This window comes from Peromyscus leucopus, unplaced genomic scaffold, assembly GCF_004664715.2.
Source record: "Peromyscus leucopus breed LL Stock unplaced genomic scaffold, UCI_PerLeu_2.1 scaffold_471, whole genome shotgun sequence".
In the NCBI taxonomy this organism is placed as follows: Eukaryota; Metazoa; Chordata; class Mammalia; order Rodentia; family Cricetidae; genus Peromyscus; species Peromyscus leucopus.
Genome location: NW_023505367.1, coordinates 74,724 through 94,394, shown reverse-complemented (window position 1 = coordinate 94,394; position 19,671 = coordinate 74,724). Strand labels below are relative to the sequence as shown.

Sequence of the window (19,671 nt, the reverse complement as noted above, 5' to 3'; positions counted from 1 at the left end):
TAGCCTGTCTCAGAAGGCCAAACAACAAAAGTGAATCATTTTATGTGAAGACAATTATTTTGGGCTGTCATTGAACCCAGGCCTCGTGTGCTAAGCATGTGCCTTACCATCAGCACCACAACCCATTATGTTTAACTCAGCTTTGACCTTGTTCAAGCCAAGCTTCCTTCTCTGACCACACTGAAGTCCGCTAAGCCAAGAACTGCTACATCTTATACTTATGTTCAACATGGAGTTTTCATCAAGTACAACATTTCTGTCTCACTGAGAGTCACCACAGTCACGCCTCCACTGCCACCCTCTCCCAAGAACTACCTTGTTTTCCCTTTCCCCACCCCCCTCTGAAAACTCACTTGTGTATATTCTTTAAATTATCAGATCCCAGGAGCTGGAGAGATGGTTTAGCAGTTAAGAGTATTTACGCTCTTGCAGAGGACTGAGGTTCGGTTCCCAGCATCCATATAGCAGCTCATAACTACCTATATAACTCCAGTTCCAGGGGATCGAACACCTTCTGTTCTTTTGGGCTCTTCATGAAAAACACCTTCACCCCTGTACACACACACACACACACACACACACACACACACACACACACATCTTTTGGGGACAAGTTTTTCGTATCCCTCTTATAAAAACAGCTTGCCAACCTGACTGGACCAATCAGAACTGAGACATAATCTCCCTCCAACCGAGACATAATCTCCCTCCTGGCTAGAGGTTCCATCTTTAAGACTTACTAAAGCTAGGTGGTGGTAGGACACTGTTTTAGTTAAGGTTTCTGTTGCTGTGATGAAACACCATGACCAAGGCAACTTGGGGAGGAAAGGGTTTATTTCAGCTTACACTTCCAGATGACAGTCAAGTCAGGAACTCAAACTGGGCAGAAACGTGGAGGCACGAACTGATGCAGAAGCCATGGAGGAATGCTGCTTACTGGCTTGCTCAGCCTCCTTTCTTATAGAAGCCAGGATAACCAGCAGCCTAGGGATGGTACCATTCACCTTGGGCTGGGCTCTCCCCTATCAATCACTAATTTGAGACATTAAGAAAATGTCTACAGGCTGGCCTACAGCCAGATCTTACGGAGGCATTTTCTTAATGGAGGCTCCCTCCTCTCAGATGACTTTAGCTTGTGTCACGTTGACACAGACTATCCAGCACAGACACACAGGTCATCCCAGTGCTCTGAAGGCTGAAGTTTGAAGCCAGTCGTATCCTATCCTAACAAACAAGTACATGAAACCCCCTTGAAATCTCTAAGACCTTGGCATTATTGCTCAACCCATGTGCTTATGTCCAAGGACATAAGCTAAGGTCATCTGAGAGGAGGAAACCTCAGTTGAGAAAGTCCCTCCATAAAATCTGGTTACAGGGCAGACCTATAGGGCATTTTCTTATTAGTGATTGATGTGTGTTGGACCCAGCCCAGTGTGGGTGGGGCCACCCCTGGGCTGGTGGTTGTCAGTGGGTTCTGTAAGAAAGCAGGCTGAGCAAGCAGGGGATGGGAGTAGGGGAGCAAGCCAGTAAGCAGCACTCCTCCATGGTCTCTGCATCAACTCCTGCCTCCGGGTTCCCACCTGGTTTGAGTTCCGGCCTAGGCATCCTCTCAATGAACTGTGACTCTATACATAAGCCAAATAAACCTTTTCTCCCAAGTTGCTTTTGGTCATGGTATTTCACCACAGCAATAATAACCCTGAGTAATATAACCTATTTGCAATTCTGTCTTTCCTTGTGCCTTGGTTTCTCTTAAGAGTTGATCATTTTAGAGACTGGAGAGATAGCTCAGTGGTTAAGAGCCTGTACTACTGTTCTTACAGAAGATCTGAGTTTGGCTCCCTGAACTCAAAGGCCTGTACCTCCGGCTTTGGGGTGAGCAAATGCCTCTAGGCTCCATGGGTACCTGTACTCACGTGCACATACCTACAAACAGGCTCACGTACATATACATAATTTAAAATAAATTTTTAGAGGGGAAAAAAAGTTGACAATTTGAGATCAATGAGATGGCCCAGTGGGTAAAGGCACTGTGGTACAAACTTGACCTGAGTTTAATCCCCAGAACACACCAGGCAGAAGGACAGAACCAATTCCCCAAAGTTGTCCTCATTAGACACACACACACACACACACACACACACACACACACACACACACACCCCAAATAAATAAATAACAAATGTAAATAAGTTTTAAATGTTGACAATTTTCAGCCTTTTAACTATGGTTTTAAATATTTTTGTCTTTTATAATTGCCGTATCTGTGCCACAGAGTATCTCAAAGCACACTCCTTCCTTTTGAGGTGGATTCTGATCTGTAGGCTCAGTTCCCAAGCACCAGGAGATCCTGGGCTATGCCCTGCATGCAAATTCTGTTATCTTACAAATTAAGCCCCAACAGAGTTTTTAATCACTATCATCATGACCTGTACACATCACACTGTCTCCTTAGAAGTGTGCTCTCCAGGAGTGCTGCAATTACAGCCTTGTCGGAGGCTGCTGAAAGGGGATCTGAGCCCAAGCCAGGATCAGAACCCATCTCAGTGGGCAGGCCCAGGGAACCAGTGGCTTTGCTCATTGTTTACTCTTGATTTGGAACTAACTGTAGACTTTGTGTCTCACTGGGGAGGAATTCAGTCGCTCCCTTCAGTGACCCCCCCCCCGCCCCCCATTTCAGGACAATAGCGGACATCACAATGGGGACAAGAAGGACTTGGATGGGATGCCACTGTGCTGTCTGTCTTCTTACTTCCATCATCCTTCACTGGGACTTGGTTCTGACAAAGCAGAGCAAGCCGGCGTGTGTGTGTGTGTGTGTGTGTGTGTGTGTGTGTGTGTGTGTGTGTGTGTTGGGGGTGGGGTGGGTGATGGTTTTTACCACAGTATGGATATGGAGGGCTAGGTAGAGGGCAACCTTGGGTCATTGCCTCACACCTGTTTGAGACTGTAGCTAGGCTAAGTGCGGAGCTTCTGGGAGTCTCCTGTGTCTGCCTCCATCCCAGTAGGAGCCCTGGCTTCCTCAACTGGCTTTATATTTGTTCTGGGAATTCTAACTCAGGTCCTCAATGCTTGTATGGCAAGAGCGCTACCCATTGAGCAATCTTCCCAGCCCTAGCTGTTTAATTTTTTTAAAACTTATTTTGAAAAATGTAAAATCCACAATTTATCAAATTAGTATAATGGGCACCCAGATATCTTCCTCCTACATTCACCAACTGTTATTCTGCCGCCCACATTAAGTACAGACTTTACTTTGTTGCCTTTGTAACACTGTGACCCTCTCTTCTGTCTTCTACATTCTATACATGTCTTCAAGGAATAAGAATGTTTTCTCAGGGGCTGGAGAAAAGGCTCAGTGGTTAAGAGCACTGGTTGCTCTTCCAGAGGACCTGGGTTCCATTCCAAACACCCACACAGTGGTTCACATGCTCACGACTATTTAACTCCAGTTCCAGGAATCCAACAACCCTCTTCTAGCCTCACAGGCACAAAGCATGCATGGTGCAGTCATACATGCAGGCAAAATACCCATACACATAAAATGGAAATAAATAAATAAATATTTATTTAAAAAAGTAAAAAAAAAAAAAAGGAAAAAAGGATGTTTTCTGAGAAGACCACAGTTTAAAAAAAATCAAACTCAGGAAATTTAACATCAATCCAATATTGTGACATATATATCGTCTATTATTCCTCAAATTTGGCAATTACTGAATTTCTCCCCAAACTCAGGGGTCCTCCCAGGCCCAGGATCCCCCTGCACACAGTGTGGTGCAGGTCTTGTCGTTAACCTGGGGCGTTTCTCGCCTTCCCTTGTCTCTCGCGCCTCTGACGGTTTTCAGGACTCTGTACAGCCCCTCGTAGAGCAGCCCTCCATCCAGCCCTCCATCCAGTCCTCCATCCAGCCCTCCATCCAGCCCTCCATCCAGCCCTCCATCCAGCCCTCCATCCAGCTCTCCATCCAGCCCTCCATCCAGTCCTCCATCCAGTCCTCCATCCAGCCCTCCATCCAGCCCTCCATTCGGGCTGTTGGTCCTCATTTGGCTTTGGCATTTCTCACTGCCATTCCCAGCTGTGCACTCACCAGGGAGAGATTCTGCTAAGAGGAATCCTCTCTGTCACTGTGGAAAGTGCCATGAAGCAGCACTGATGGGTGGCCCTGCTGCACGCCTGGCTCCCGGGCTCACATCAATAACAGCCACAACAGCCGTGGCACCTTCTGGAGCAGAACCAGCCCTGTGCAGTTCCTGGCCTGACTGCACCTCCACAGGCAAAAAAGAGTCTCGGGGCCCTGGCATCCAGTACAGGTCTCTCTGTTCCTCAGTTTCTTCAAACACCTAGCACTCGGCTCACAGACTGTGTAATGGATGTTACAGCCTCAACCAGTGTACTGCTCAGTGCTTATGCAGTGTGAGCTCTGTCACTTCAAAATCCACCCTGAGCTCAAACTTCTCAGGTGTCATTTTAGATGTTTGATGGGTGCACCAAAGGTGTGATGTGTGTATGTATGTATGTAGAAGTCAGAGATTGACACTGGGTGTCTTCCTCGGTCACTTTCTCCTTTTTTTCGAGAGACAGGGTTCTCTGTGAAACAGTCCTGGTTGTCCTGGATCTCGCTCTGCCGGCCAGGCTGGCCTTGAACTCACAGAGATCCACCTGCTTCTGCTTCCCGAGTGCTGGGATTAAAGGCGTGCGCCACCACGACCCGGCATCTCTCATTTTTCTTTCGACAGTGTCTCCCACTGATCCTGAAGCTCACTGAACTGGCTGGCTTACTGGGTGAGAAAGCCTCGTGACTTATCCTCATCTTCAGCACTGGGGTTACAAACGAGCACTCCACGCCTCGCTTTCTACCTGGGCGCCAGGGACCTGAACTCAAAGCCTCACGCTTATGCAGCAAGCGCTCCACCCGCTGAAGCCCCTCCACATGGAGGCCTTTATGCTAATGCAGTCCTGCCACTCATCTGGGTCATTTCCAGACTCACTCAGGAGCTCGGCTGTGAATGCTCAAAGTCCATCTCACCCTGCATCATGAATCATTAAGAGAATCCTGTCTTTGTCCGTGCTGCAGGGAGCACTGGGATGTCCCTGTGTGCAGAAGGGAGAAATCAAAGGACAGGGCTAGGAGCTGGTGGGAGAACTGGCAGCCTAGGCCTAAGCACGGAGATCCTGCACAGCACCAGCACCTCTGTCTGAATGTGTGGGGTCTCGCTCTTCTGCTGCCCCCCCCCCCCGCCTCTCCTAACCACTACCTTCTGCTCTCACTCCCACAGCTGATCTGAGCACACGCTTTCCATCTGTCAAAACCACTGAAGACACAGCCAATACGTGGTGGCCAAGCCAGTACTCCGCAAGCAGTGCTCTAAGCTACTGGGTGAGTAAGTTACCAGTGTGGAAAGAGAGCCATGCTGCATTATGGAGTTAAAAATGTGGGGTTATCAAATAGGATGGATGACAAACCCACTTATGCTAGATCAGCAATAAAAGTATGGGAGACAAGCCTAGCTACTTGGAAGACTGAGGCAGGAGAATTGCAAGGCAAAGGCCTGCTCGGCTACAGAGTGAGTTCAAAGCCAACCTGTCAAGGCCCTGTCTTAAAATTTAAAATGTGAAAAAAGGGCTGGGAATATAGCTCAGGAAGGTGTTTGTCTAACATATGCAGGGCCTTTGTTCACCGCTGCATACCACCAAAACTAATAAATAAAAATAAACAAAGAAGGTACTTGCTCAAAGGTTGTATTATCTAGAGTTCCCAACAGAAATACCATGCAACATATCTTCTCTGCAGGCCAGCCCTCACTTTTTAAGTCTCACTGTTGAAGGGACCTGCTATAGCTTCTGATGTGGCAGGGCAGGCTCCTCTGGGGATGCCTGGCCAACAGCAGCTTTTAGATGTCAGCATGCAGAAGTAATAAGGACACTAGCTATAGCTGTGAGTGTAAAATCTCTACCTTACTGTGATGTGGACACAACCTAGAATCACCTGGGGAGTGTCTCAACATCTAGTGTCTAGATCAAGCTGGCCTGTGGACATGTCTTGATTGCATTAACTGAAATGGGAAGAACTACTCATGTGGGTAGCACCATTCCCTAGGCAGGAGATCGTCAACTGTGTAAGGTGGAAAAAGACAGCTGAGTACTAACATGCAGGAATTCATTCATTGCCCTCTGCTCTGGAGTGTGAATGTAATGAGACTTGCTGCTTCAAGTTCCTGCCACCTTGACATCCCTGCTATGACAGTCTGTAACCCAAAATTCTAAGCTAAAACAACCTCTCTCCCTTAAACTGCTCTTTGTCAGGGTACTTTATCATAGCAACAGAAATGAAACTAATATACGTGCAATGGAAAGAAAAGCCGTGAAGGCCTTCTGGAAGCTGTCCCAGTGATTATTCTTTCATGTGGCTATTATAACAAGGTCTGGTGATCACTAAATTGGGAAGTGTCTCTCCCGAGAATGAGAGTCACTCCCACCCCATACAATGGCAGGCCATCTATACGCAATCTGGACAGGCATGCACAGGACAGCAGGGTTCTAAAGAGACTTTTGGGTGGAGAGATGGCTCAATGGCCTGGTGCAAGCCAGACAACCTGTGTTCAGTCCTTAGGTCCACAGCTGAAGGAGAGAACTGACTCCTCAAAGCTGTCCTCTGACCTCTACATGTGTGTACAGTAGCACTCATGTGCTCCCCAACACAAATAATAATAAATAAAAAATTTTAAATTTAAACTTTAACTTTCTGTCTATTATTAGACATTTTGGGTTCATTCTTGATTCCTAAAGAAGCCACCTCCTCAAATGGAGACTGAGTCACCCACGCAGCACACATACCATGACTGGGCTTGAACTCTCTAGAAAGTTATCCTCTGCTTGTCAGAATTGGAAAACTGCTCAGAACCCTGCGAAGGCTACTTGTCCAACCTAAGGAAAATCCCGTCTCTATCACAGTCCCCTAGACCTACCATCCTGACTCACAGCTGCTCTTTCAAACCTCCCCCACTTCCTTCCTCCCTCCTCACTGCAGGCCTTGGCATTCTCTGCCCCCTTCGCCTGGGACACTGCTCCACAGGCTCACGCCCTCACACTCCTGAGGGTCCCACTTCATTACTGCCTCATCAGAGGCCATGCCTTAGTATTTAACAGAAACTCTGCTCTGCGGTTTCTACAAGCCCCATCACCTCCTGACACACTATATGCTTTTATATTTGGGTTTTACTTTTTTTTATTATGGGGTGGGCTGTGGTGGCACACACCTTTAATCCCAACACTGGGGAGGCAAAGGCAGGTAGATCTCTGTGAATTTGAGGCTAGCCTGGTCTACAAAGTGACTTCCAGGACAGCCAGGGCTACACAGAGAAACCCTGTCTCAGAAAATCAAACCAAACCAAACCAAACAAAACAAAAACCAACATCTGATTGTTCTTAAAGTAATGAAATCCCCAATTCAGATAACCACACGGAATCTCCTGATTACATCAGTGTCAACTGCTAATTCAATCTTCCCACAGTACCATGTAAGCAGCGCTGGGGGCTGACGAAGCACGCCTCCACCATTCCAGGCTGTGAACTCAAAGCTACCAAGAAACTGGAGTTCACAGGATGTGATGGAAGGCAAAAGGCTGGCATGTTCCAACAGCAAAGGTGAGGTGCAAAGCCTCTATGAAGAGGAGGGTTCCTTCTGCTCCAGCTCAGGCCTCCCTTGCTTCGTGCCAAGCTGGGTATATTTAGCCACGCCCTGAGTTTCTCTGTCCCTGTGCAGATGCATCTCTCAATGCTTCTTTCTGCGGTGGCAGCAAGTACACCACTGTTTCTCTCTCTCTCCTTTCGCAGGGAAATAACTCCAAGGGGAAATTGACTGTGAAGCCTTAAGGAGAGCCCTCTCAAGATGTCGGGGAAAGGCAAGAAAGAAATATAATCAGGTGCTCACAGTGGGGAACATGAAGTGCTGGCAGAGAAGCAGGGGCTGCAACTGAGCATGTACACTGAGGAATGCTGCTAATGCTGAGGGCAGGAGAAGCCTGGGAGGATCTGCTGTCCAGTGTGCAGGGTGCTGGAGCTTGCCAAAGAGGAACAAGGTATCCATTTAACAGAAGGTGCCAGGTGCTTCCCCATGGGCAAACAACTATGGTCTCCAGCTCACAGGGCACACAGCACTCTGGACATCGTGTGGGGGTAGATTATAACAGACTGAACATGGCGAGGATCCAGCTGAAAGAAAATGAAGGTTTCTTTGTACAGACTGTTCCCAAGCAGGGGACTGTTGGTGGATTCAAAAGCGAATGGTGAGCCAGGTGTGGTGGTTCCAGCAGAAGCATCTTGATTTGAGGCTAGCTGGACTACATTAAAAATGGAGGAGAAGGGGGAGATGAGAAGAAACGCTGGAGAAGGTTCCATGGGTAAAGCGCTAGCTGTGCAAGTCTGGTGACCTGAGTTCACCACCCAGAACCCACGTAAAGGGAAAAGAGAACCGAGTCCATTAAGGTTGACTTCTGACCTCCCATATGAGCCTCAGCACGCACACATGTACACATGCACACACGTGTACACACACACACACACACACACACACACACACACACACACACAAATATTAGAAGAAAGAAAAAGAAAACAACTCCACGCGTGCAATGTGTGCAAGTCTCCAACAGCACAGGAGGAAGCAGGGTCCCAGCTTCTTCCCTGTGTCTCCCTTTTGAGCAAATAAGGAACCGCAAACACAGAACAGAGGTCAAAGTGGCTCCTGACAGTCCTCCCACACCAGATCCTTTCTCTTTCTGCCACTCGAATTCAACAACAGAAGTCACAGAAAGTGAAGGTGAAGGCCTGCTGAAGCTATGAATCTTCAGGCAGGCCCACAGCTGAGCAACTTGACTTCACCTGAAATCTCCTCAGAATTTTGTTTCTATGTAACATGGAGAGAATATGTATTCATGCATTCTTTTTCCTTTTTAAATATTTATTTATTATGTACACAGTATTCTGACTGCATGTTTTGCCTGCAGCCAGAAGAGGGCACTAGATCTCATCACAGATGGTTGTGAGCCACCATGTGGTTGCTGGAGTTGAACTCGGGCCCTCTGGAAGAGCAGTCAGTGCTCTTAACCCCTGAGCCATCTCTCCAGTCCCCATAGTCATTCATTTTAATTATAAAGCTTGTCCCCTTAGAACAGTGGTTCTCAACCTTCCTAGTGTTGCAACCCTCTAATAAATACAGTTCCTCATGTTGTGGTGACCCCCAATCATAAAATTATTTTCATTGCTATTTCATAACTGTAGTTTTGCTACTGTTGTGAACTGTAACGTAAATATCTGATATGTAGGATATCTGATATGTGACCCAGTGAAAGGGTCCTTCATCCCGCAAAGGGTCATGACTCATAGGTTGAGAACCACTGCCTTAGAACAACTTCCACTTTCCAATCCCATTCCCACTCTCCAGCCAAGGCCCACTATGCACCTCCTAGTCCACTCTGCTGTCTCCTTATTCAATGTCTCCACTCACTCCATGCTCTCCTACTCACAGTGTTGCATCGTGCTCCTTGAACTCCTTGAAACCCAGCCTCCTGCCAACTGCACAGGCAGTTCCTGCCTGGGATACTCTTCACACTGCTGCCTGCCTATGTGCTCCTGTCCAGCCAACATCATGCTGTCCATCTCCCTCTTCTGATTTCATTCACTTTGTTATGATTATTTTAGAAAAGGTTTCCCTATGTAGCCCAGGCCGCCCTTGCTCAGGGCCTTCCTGCTCTGTCTCTGAACAGTGCAATTATAAATGTGCACCACCATGCCCAGTTCCCTCTTCTGTTTCTTCCAGTGAACCTGGTGATACCTGAAATTATCTTATTTCATTCTTCCTATTTCTATCTCGCCTAGAACATTAATTGGTTAAAAAACAGACACTCCATGTGCTTTGTTGATCTCTGTGTCTATGGTGCTAAGAACATAAGCCAAGGCTCAAGAATGCACTGTCAGGAAACACTTGTGGCAGGAAAGCCTGGGACATACTATTACTGGGAGTGGGATGGTGGTCTGAAAAAGGGACAGCAAGTATGCATTGACCCCCATCAGCTGTGGTACAAACATGGCTGTAAGCTGCAGGTACCCAAGCCTCTGAGTGCTCCACGGGTGGTCTGCTGCCTGGGGTCACTGAGATATAGAATGCCTCACAGCCTAGGTACACACATACAGCAGATGGGGTGTCACTCTCTGCCTGACCTCAGCCCCTTCAGATTCTTTTGTAGCATTCTGTCCTTTTTCAGGAAGACTCCCCAGCTAAGTTATTCTTTTCTGTCAGGCCTGACCTGTTGCAGAATATTACTTTAACTATGTAAAGATGTGTTACATTTGTTTATGTTGCAGAATGTTACTATAACTATGTAAAGATGTGTTGCATTTGTTTAATTATGAAAGTGTATTGCTTTTGTTTATGCTGCATTTGTTTAACTATGTAAAGATGTGTTGCTGTTTCACCTTGCCTGCCTAGGGCACCTGATTGGTCTAATAAAAAGCCGAACAGCCAATAGCTAAGCTAAGAAGATAGGCGGGGCTGGTTGGCAGAGAGAATAAGTAGGGGAGAGAAGGAGAGAATGAGGGAGAAAAAGAGCAAGATGCCCGGGATCAGGCAGCCAGGCAACTGCCAGCCAGCAAGGCATGGAGTAGAACATACAGAATGAAAGAACAGTAAAAGCCTTGAGGCAAAGTGTAGGTGAAGAGAAACAGATTAAATTAAGTTATAAGAGCTAACAAGAAATGAACCAAGCTAAGGCCAAGCATTCATAATTATTTAAGTCTCAGAGTCATGATTTGAGAGCAGATTGGTAGCCCAAAAGGAAGCCTGCTACACTCGCCTCCCCTCTCAGCCCCTTCTCCATTTAGAGTGATTGGATGCTAGCTGACCTACCCAGGAACACAGATGTGTGGCCCACGCTCTATGTGTCAAAATATGTAACAAAATGTGTGAGATAAGGGCAGCAAGATGGCTCAGCAGGTAAAAGTGCTTGCTGCACAAGCCTGATGACCTGAATTCAATCCCTGGATCCCACAGTAGGAGAGGACTGACTCCCCAAAGTTGTCCTTTGACCTCCACATGTGCTTCACTGCACATCTCTCTCTCCCTCTCCCCTCCGTCTCTGTCTCTCTCTCACACACACACACACATACATACACACACACACTTTTTTTTTTTAATGTGTGAGTTTGTGGGGAGAATAATGGTCAAAGTAGGTGTTGGAAAGAGCACTGCCCGAGGCCTCGTTTTGTGGGAGCCCCGAGTGCAGGCTGAGGACAGTCCCTACCTGTGTGGGATCCACAGTGGTATCCTTGGCCTTGCCAGTCACATCCTTAGGTGACTCAAAATCTTCTGAACAATCCAGAGGAGGTTCAATGTGGAGCCGAGGCCAGCTTCAGTTCTGATCTGCACGGATTTCTGGACACAGAAATTCAGTGTTGAAATGAGAACAGATACCATTCTGCTCAAGGACAGCTGCCCACAAGAATGGGACTCAAAGGGTACTGTCCCTGAGCAGGACAGGATTTTGATTGTTTTTTTTTTTTAAAGATCAGGTCTCTTTAGTCTAGCTCTCCGCAAACCCCTGCCTCAGCCTCCCGAGCACTGGAGTTACCACTGTGCCACTGTGCCTAGCTCAGCAGCTACGGCTTCACAGGGTCATCCTACTCTGCTTGTTTCTCCCTTATATTTGCAAAGTGTGTAGTAGAAATTTTCAGAATTTTAATGATTATTTTTCAGTAGAATTTTTATAGGTGTTCGCCTTTTCCCAAAGAGCCTTGTGAACTACCTGACCCTGTGTTTGGGAAAGCCTGGCTGACACACCATAGGTATGCTTAAGTGAAATGTACAGGAAGCTTGAAGAGCTTTTTGGACTACACGAGCTGCCCCTGCTGCAGCCTCCCTTCCTTCAAGCATTCTTTGCATCTTTCTTTGAGGAACAAACACCTGTACCAGGTGTTGGGGGCTATAGACCACTCCAGAATTCTATTGCCCGTTTGTTCTTCCCCTGTGCTCACGTCGCAGCATGAGCACCCACCCTTGGGCAGCTCAGAAGGACCAAAGGGCCCATATGAACAACAAAAGGCAGGAGTCATAGGGAGTGACGGAGTGCCCCGTGCCCAGCTCAGCTAGCATTCGGATTTACAAGGAGACGCTCCTCTGCTGCCCCCAGATGTTGCACCATCAGACCACACAGAAAGCTTTTACCACTTGTGGTTTTTATCCTGTGCAGAGTGGGCTGAATTGGTGACACAAAGAGGACCAGCAGAGGCGGTGGCAGCTGCAGCCAGTGGCAAAAAAAAGCAGCTAGAGTTCCAGAGAGTGGGTGGGGCAGAGAGGGGGTGGGGAGATGACTGAGGACAGTGTGGTATGGAGAAGAAAGAGCAGGCTGTGAGCCAAGGCTGTGGAAGGCACAAAAGATGCTGCAGGTCTTGGTTTCTGGAAGCTGCTAACCCCCAAAGCTCATGGTCTTGAGAGTTATACCACTAGCCACGGTAGCCACTGAGCCTCCCACAGAGACTGGCTGCAGAGCTTCAGCACATGCTGCTGCCTGACTGCATAGAGCTCAGGACCTTACTAGCTTCTGAGCGCCTGACTACTGGCAACTGGTATTCAGAAGAGGGGACCTCTAACCCCAGCACCTAGGGCTGTCTCTGACTGTCAGGGCTCTGAGTCTGTCAGTCCAGCCTGTAAGCCTGCCTGTCTGTCCTGTCCTTTGCCTTCTGGAGAAGCACCTTAGTTCTCCCTTGGGCCCAAGACTGCCAGTACTAGGAGCTGCTCCCACTTCCTCATGGTCCCCCCCTGAGTAGAACAAAAGGACTCAGTCAGCTGACAGGTGGCATCTGTTGTCACATCATTCAAGCCACTCTCAGCAAACCCAGACCTTACTTGATACACCCAGCATGCAAGGCTCCCACACTAATCCCTGCACATTCTGTCACATGTGACTGTTGAGCCAGTCTGCTGAGCCCACAGAAGCCCCTTCCTGTGTCTCTGCGGCTTGTTTGCCTCCCTGCCTTCAGTCCATGTGTGGCTCAAGAGTGAGAACAGAACAGGCAACTGTCTATGGGAGCAAGGAAGATGTCCCAGCAGAGAAACAAGAAGGACCACCAGGCCACTCTTAACCATGTCTTGGGATGGTTCTCCACACATCCGCATTGTATCCCCCTTCCCGCTTCACTCAAAGCCCAGGGCTAGCACTAGCGGTGGATGGCTTCCTTCTAGACTTCACTACTTCGTTCTTCTCTCCAGGCCAAGGAAGGCATGCTACGCTCTTCTCCTGGGCCACCCAGCAACACCCTAACACTGGGACCTATTGGCCAGGAGAAGATGGGAGAAAAGAAAGTGGCTGACCAGACTTAGGTCAGAAGGGGTAGCCAGAATCACCAGTCACCAAGACCCTTTAGAGCCTTCTGGCCCTTTCTCTAGAAAGGGGAGGGCTTGGACCAGGGCTTTGCTACTGCTGAATGCTGCCTGTGAACCTGTAATATTAACCTTTGCCTCCCCTCTTTTCTAGAAATCCAACGAGCCTGGACACACCTTGCCTGTCTGTCCTGTCCTTTGCCTCTGGAGAAAGCACCTTAGTTCTTTCTTGGGAACTCCTGTCAACCACGGATCCTGTGGCTCTGGTAGAACTGAGTTCCTCCACCAGGATAAGATGGAACATGTGACCTAAACCCGAGCTGCAGATATCACTTCCCTCTCCTGCCTACCATACTAAGTGATAGTTCCCAGGAACAGGAGAGACGCGAGACTCAGGGACAGTATGTAAGGAAGGAGCTGCTAGGGCTCTCTTACACCCTGAGCACAGAAAAATCTCCTGAAAGGTAGGAGGTTGAGGTCTACCTGAAAGGAAGCTGGCAAGTGACAGTAGAAGGTGCAGCTTGGCCGGCTCTGGGTTGGCACATCCAGAGGAGCTCTACACCCAGCAAGGAACCAGGATCACAGACCTTCAGCAACTTCCAGCCTCCTCCCCAGCAGCTCAGCACAGCAGAGCTTCCCAGGGATATCCAATATTCAAACACAGCTTTGTGGTCAGCCCCAAGGCCTTTAGTCAGCAGGCCTCGCGAAGCTCTCACTGCACCAAGTTCCAGACACCAGTGCCCCGCCCCTGAGTCCACTCAGCACCATAGTGAACACTGCAGGTTATGAAGCAACAGTGCTGAAATTAACTCTGTGGTCCAGAAAGTGCTCACAACACTGAGTGGGTGCCCAGAGGTAATAAATAGCCGCCATCTGGCCTGCTCTCCCGCCCTAGCCTGGGGAGCCTCCTCTGCCCACAACCTGGGGGATGGCCCCACCCACACCAAGGCTGGCAGATTCCAGCCCCAGCCACATGCATGCTCCTGGTCTCCCACCTTCCACCTTGCATGGAGGGATGATGACGCTCTGGGTTGGCTCCCCAATTGGCATGCGGCTTTACCAGGAGTGGGTGTTTATAAGTGGCTGCTCCTTCCTGCCTACTTGCAAACCCAGACCCTGGCAGACCTTTGCAGTACCTATGCTGGAGGAGGATTTTAAAAAGCCTCTCCATACAAACCTCCCAAAGCTGCTCACTTCAAGCTCAGCCCACACTCCACCCAGTTCATGCCCGGATTATTTGTGTGTCTTCTGCACCTCCTCATAAAGTGTTCTAAGACGGTGCATTGAAGTGTACTGTCAAGCACAAAAGGAGCAAGCACAGGGGATGCCCTGCATGCTTGTACGGGTTGTGCAATATGTTAATGGCACCCTCTAGAGGTAGAAGGGTTCTACCGATCCCCCAAAGCAGGCTGGGGTGCGGAGCTGGTCTTTGATCAGCTCCTCCCAGTTTTGTCAGCTCTTGACATGGTCAGGAGTCAGAAGGTAGCAAAGGGATCCAGCTTCCCAACCTAGAGGTGAGCTATACTCAAGATGCTCATACGGCTGAAGCGACCCAGGAAGCAGATGTTGCCGTGAGGGGCAGCCAAGGCCACTTTCATCCCACAGCAAACCTGCTATGGAGACCTTTCCTGAGAGTCTAGCCCACAGTAAATCACCGGAAGGCCAATCCCTTCACTACCGATTTAATGCCGAGAGCCAGTGACGTTTATCAAAGCTGACAGCATTTTGGTAAACGGCGGCTCTGTTGATTAGGCCACTGTCTACCCAAGTATTACAAGGCTGAGGAAGCCATAAATCTTAATCCACTGATGGCAGCAGAGAGATCTAAGGCCCAGAAGCAGCAAGGGAACGGCCAGCAGGGATGATGCCAGGGTATCACCTGCAGGCTGCTCCACAGGAAAGGCGGCGGCCTGGGAGCCTGCTGCCTTCATCCAGTCAACCTTCAGAGCCCCCAAGCCCCACTACTGACCAGGCCATGACCAGCAACAGTGATGGTGTGACCTCCACGGGCCCTTTATGGTGGCTCTGTAGTACAAGAGAAACCCTGAGACTGGGACGGGGCCATGGTCCCATTTTTGGTGGGGTGGCTTTTAAGAATTGGCCACTGGGACATTGTTACCTTAACTACCTGTCTCCCTCTGTTATCCCCAAGGACAGGAGCATCATGGGTGGTTCTATAGCCTCCTGGCTAAATGAGCTTTAGACCTGTAGTCCTGGGAAAGCCCCTTCTGTTTCGGTAGCTAGGAGCAAAGTGCTTCCCACTTGCTGGTCTGGGCCTACAAGAATGGAATTCAACCCTGCAGGGAGAGGTGACAGAGACATGAGAAGTGAGGAAGCCCAGGAGCAGAGAACAGCAGCTTGGGAGGTGCCGTCTGCTGCTGTCAACAAGGCTAAGACTACACTGTGATAACCAAGTCCTTGTTCACCAGGCCATGGCCAGCAGAAGTGACAGTGTGACCCCACTGGCCCTTTGTGGTGGATCCTGCAGTATAAAAGAAACCGTGAGACTGGGACAGGGTCATGGTCCCATTCCTGGTAGGGTAGCTTTAAGAACTGGCCACTGGCTACTTGGGACCCTGCCACCTTAACCACCAGCTTCCACCTGGCTACCCCCAAAGACAGAGGAGCCCAGCCAAAAGATGGAAGCAGCTAGGGCATCGAATCTCAAACCTGTAATCCCAGCGTGAGGAGGTGCCTCAAGAGGATCAAGACTTCAAGGTAGGCCTCAACTACATAGTGAGTTCAAGGCCAGCATAGGCTATAAGAGACCCCACTTCAAAACTTTTTAAAAGTAAATAAAGAATTAAAAATTTGAAACTCAGCCGGGCAGTGTGGTACATGCCTTTAATCCCAGCACTCGGGAGGCAGAGCCAGGTGGATCTCTGTGAGTTTGAGTTTACAGAGCAAGATCCAAGATAGGCACCAAAAACTACACAGAGAAACCCTGTCTCAAAAAAAAATTTTTTTTTTTTAAACTCCAGAAATATGAGTGCAGAGACTGTCCCCTCTCTCTTCTGTGGACCCAAAGGCCTGTCCCTGGCACTTTCTATCTTGGAGATACTTTCCACTTAACTCCATTTCTTAGGGCCAGAGGATGTCAATCCAGAGCATGTCAATGAGCTTCTCATCCTGGTGACAATAACAAACATTGTAGTGACACACCGAGGCTATACTGCCCAACTCCAGAACCCTAGACCATAAATTGTAATCATACCCCACGGCCAGGCTGTTCAAGGCCAGGCAAGATTAGCAACAGGTGACCTTGAGTCATATAGCCACTCAGGCAGCAGGCAGCACCACACCGAGGCCAACTATCCCAGTCCAACTACCACAACTACCACAGGCCACAGCCTGAGTAACACAGATGAGCTGAGACACTCAAATAATTTCTCTTACAAGTTTCAACCAGTCCAGAAGTGAGAAATGACCTGGAGGGTACAATGGGTCAGTGAAGGCAGAGGATAGGCTAAAGAGTGGGGCTGTGGGAAGGGGCAGAGAAGAGCTGTGTGGATTCAGGAACACAGCCTCGGAGATCCTGCAAGCCCTGAGTTGTGGGGTGGACAGGATGGTCCTATCTGCACACGGCAGCCAAGAGATTTCCAAAGGCCGCTTCTCCCATCTTGGTGCTTCCCAGAGCCCTTCCACTCAGTCTGCCATGAAGACTCCTCCAGCCAGTGTGATCGGCCATGCAACTGTGACCCAGGTCCCCAGCTCCTCCTCTCCACCACCATGCACTGACCACGGCTCACCTTTCCATCACACTCCCCTGTGTCTTTCCAAGGAGACCACTAATCCTCATACTCAGGTCTGCTCCAGGGCCCCTGGGTACCTCTTGCTGTCTGCCACTGTCCCTCCTGCAGGCATGGCTCTTCTTCATAGTACTTGCCACTTACTCTTGGTCACTGCTGGCTTGGCCTGTCCCCTACTCCTATCTCCTGAGTTCCAGGGCAGCAGGGCTGGCCTGCTTCGCTTGTAGCTAACAACCAGCACTAAGGATCCAAAACTTCAGGGTGCTCCATAAATGACCAGGACTGAGCAGAGGAAGTGCAGAAGAGAGAACTCAGCAGTCAAGAGAGATTGCTGAGCGTCATGAAGACTGGAGTTTGGATGCCAGCACCATGGAACGTGAAGGGCCTCCTGAGCAAAGCACAGTAGACTATGGTGGAAAGGTGTTAGCATCCTCCAGCTCTGAGAGGCAGAGACAGGAGGATGTCTAGTACTTGCTATGTTCCAGCCTAGCTAAGAAAATGCAAATCCTGGGTTCATTTAAAGAGAGATTCTGCCTCAAAGGGATAGGCAAAAGGAGACAGAGAACAGCCGATGCCTTCTGGCCTCTGCTCATATACACTCTTCCCCTTCCCCAAATAAAATAAAAACATAAATAGAAAAGTGAGACTGAAGAGCCTGGAAACTTCCAGACTGAGAAACCCTCAACCCCTCCATCAATCCCAACAATGACCAACACTATCAATTCACCACCTCCGTGCCAGGCACAGCAGGAAGCCCCACAGACACTAGCTGGGGATCCTCTTCAGCTACCTTCCGAGGCAGGTATCCTTTATGACCACCTTCTAGAAAAGGCAGACACCAAGAGGATGAGTGGCATAACCAGGGGTTGCAAGCACTAACCTCCTCACAGCCTCCTCACCTGCCACTGGGGCACCTAGCTGAAGAAGTGCACTGCTCATAGGCCACCTGTGACACCACACACACGCCTTCCTAACAGTCCCAAGAGGTTGTGACAATAATAAAGGAAAGCTCAGTGAGGTCCATTACCAGCTCCAAAACATACATCAAAAGAAGCATCCCAGATCCCATTCTCTTCCACTCCCAGGAGCTACAAGTTCAAACACCCTGAAGAGCCAGGTGGGGAGAGGAAGTATGGTAGAACAAACAGTACATAATGTACATGATGACATGACTTCTGCTCTGCCATGGTGCTGGACCCCGAGGGTGGTATCAGCGGCCTGTCACTGAAGCTCCTCATGGCTCAGGGTCTGTGTGCAAAGGAGGTCCAGCCAATCACATTGCCTCAGACAGGGAGAACAGATGCAAGGAGGGAAGAGAGGGTAGGTCGCTGTTACTTCTGAGCACTTGTCCTGGAGGCAACAGGCTTTTCAACTCCATCCCACACTGGTCATGCCACAGAACACGATCTGTCTTGGCATCCCTGAGGCTGTCCCCTCTCTCCCAGCTGTCCTGAGAAGGCCAGGGCAGGCAGCTGTGCAATGTGGGCCGGAGGCCCCCCTCCAATCTGGCCCAGCTTGCCAGCCCAGGACTATGTGCACACCACTCCCAGCCTGGCCAGCTTTCTACTCAAACAGCCGTCCCTTTTGTTAGGCACTGAGTGACCCCTGACTGCTGCAGTGCAGAAGGGCAATTATAGCAGAGCGGCTTTGGGAGGCAAGGGGAAATTAGCCCTGATTAAGTCTTGTGAAGTGGGAGCCACAGGAGAGATGGAGGGATGCTAATTAATCTTAGGCCAAGTCTTTTAAATTGGACAGACTCTGGGCCAGCCATTAAGTCACAGTCTAAGACACAAATATGGCTTGTGATAATAGGAAGCACTCCAAACAAGCAGAAGAGCTGTGTGGAGTGAGGCAGGCAAGAAAGGCCTCATTAACAAGAAATTAACATTCATGGCTGGGGACAGACACAAGCGCCCAGGCTGGTGTCCTGGGGGCCTGCTCTTCAGACCCAGCTAAAGCAGGCACAACTGTTTCCAATAAACATAGGTATGAAGACCAAGGCGTCTGCAGCAACAGGCCCATTCCATACCCCAACCCAGCTTCTTCACTTAGGGGTCAGGTGACCCAGGACTACTGCTTTTGGCTTTCTGGGCCTCAATTTCTAGAGCAGCACCATGAGGACACACATCAACCAATTGGATTGCTATGAAGACATGCTAGGTGGCAAGCACATGAAAACCTTTACTGCAGTCTACTGTGAAACACAATGCCCAATTTCCCCCATACCCAGATTAATAATGACAATGAGCTTCTGCCTAAGCCTCCCAATCTGTGTTGTATATGGTCCTCGAGGCCATCTGAATGCAAAAGATACAACAGGAGCTAAAACCTCATAATTCAGCCTCAGTACACACATAGCATAGAGTGACACTTGGGTACATTAGGCACCTCCATAGAGAGCCAGAACCATCCCCAAGAGAAGCTAGTAAGGGCCACAGCAAAGTCTAGTTGGGCAAGAATATAGAACTCAGAGCTGAAGATGTGGTTCTAAGTCATGATTCTGGCACTTCTTAGCCATAACCTTGGGCAGGTCCCTGAGTTTTTCTAAGC

The 19,671-nt window shown here is 49.1% G+C and overlaps 1 pseudogene; it reads right to left on the bottom strand.

The window, feature by feature from the left end:
* Nucleotides 1-19,671, bottom strand: part of LOC114700318 — a 120,013-nt pseudogene that overhangs the window by 88,846 nt on the left and 11,496 nt on the right.